Consider the following 1,778-nt stretch of genomic DNA (forward strand, 5'->3'; position numbering starts at 1 on the left):
AACACAGATTACAACTCCATACAAATACTGTATGTTAGGCCAGAATATACACAGTGGCTGAAATTAACGGAGATAGACAAATACTAACTAAGGACAGAAAAAGTGAAAAGTCAGAATTACTGTGTCACATGGAGAGACAGCGTCATAAAAGTTCAAAAGTCTTCCCAAACCGGAATGTCCACAGGGACCCCTGCGCTGTTCTTATTATGTAGTTTCTTAAGCAGACGTTCATACCAAGCTGTCTTAGTCATTATGTTGAGCCATTCTTTAAACTCTGGGGTTTTGGGAGTTTTCCAGTGTTTCTGAATGACTCTAGCCATCACAGAGACCCCCACCTTGATCACTGCAAACTTTCCCCTTGTAATATTGGGCATCTGCTCCCTGTCTCCCAATAAACACAACCTTGGTGATAATGGTATTGTTGTTCCAAGCCATCTGCTCAAAATGCCTAAAGTTTGGTGCCATAAAGGCTGAATAAGTGGACAATCCCAGATACAATGAATAAAAGTATCTCTGTCCTTTTGACATTTCCAACAAACATTATCGTGTGAAACCCATTCTGTTGAGTCCATGAGGTGTCAGATAAACCTGTGTGTGATTTTATGCTGTGTAAATTGTCCTCTAGCTTCTCTTACAAATTTACCTGTGTTTGACAAAATTCTTTTCCACTCCTCATCCCCTATTACAATCCCAGTATCCTTTTCCCATGTTTTCTTTAAGTTAATGCAGTCATTACTGATCACATGGTTGGTTGTCCCGTAAAATACGGAGGCTTTTTGTTGGGGACGAGGCAGTTTTAGGAAGTCCAAGATATGGTTTCCATCCACACACTGTTCAAACAAACCTGACACAGTACACAAACCATTCATATGCTATTTCTTCCAATATATGGGTGATTTCCATATACAGATAGCGGAATTATACCATAGGGAAGAGTATGGTTGTTCACATTATGATAATTTATGCATCTTGTGAATCTTCACCCATACCTCTCTTGAGTGCTTCATGATAGGATTTGTCGTTGTATTAAAACACTAAGACAAATACTCAAGAGGGCTATATGGCCATGACAAGGTTTTCTCAATAGTAACCCAGTCTAATTGAGTATTATTATTCCAGTGCTTGGCCAATTTGGCCATTTCAAAGAAAACTGTTAACACTGTTTTTGCACAAGAGTCAGTGTTATATGTCTTGTCTGTCTGCACTGTCTTGTGCACTTATGTTGTATGTTTAGTTTCTAAAGAATGCACCTTGTAGAATAGTTTAGTTATGGTTGAAGTGACAATAAAGCTTAATTGACTTTGACTTTTGACTTGACTTGGATATCTGATAGAGCCGAGGATCTGATAATCCCAACCCTCCCTTATCATGAGATACACATAATGTGTAAACTTTATCCTGGGCCTTTTTCCATTCCATGGGAAATGTTTAACCATTATATCGTATTCACTAAAGATCAACTGTGGTATTGTAAACGGTAGCATCAAAAGCACGTAGTTAAGCTGAGGTGAAACCACCATCTTAATTATATTCACCTTCCCCCATAAAGTTGACTGGATTTTCCCCCATTTCTCCAAGTTATTTCTTATGTTTTGTAGAAGTGGTCCCAGATTTAGCATAGGGGTCTCTTCTAATTCCCTGCTTATCATGATACCCAAATATTTTATCCCTCTTGAGCTAAATCTAAAACCAAATTTAGTTACCATATTTGTGTTACATATTCCGGATGTAGGCATAGCTTCCGACTTTGTCCAGTTAATTTTATATCCAGACACTTT

The sequence above is a fragment of the Hemibagrus wyckioides genome, linkage group LG01 (genome assembly GCF_019097595.1).
Source record: "Hemibagrus wyckioides isolate EC202008001 linkage group LG01, SWU_Hwy_1.0, whole genome shotgun sequence".
Taxonomy (NCBI): domain Eukaryota; kingdom Metazoa; phylum Chordata; class Actinopteri; order Siluriformes; family Bagridae; genus Hemibagrus; species Hemibagrus wyckioides.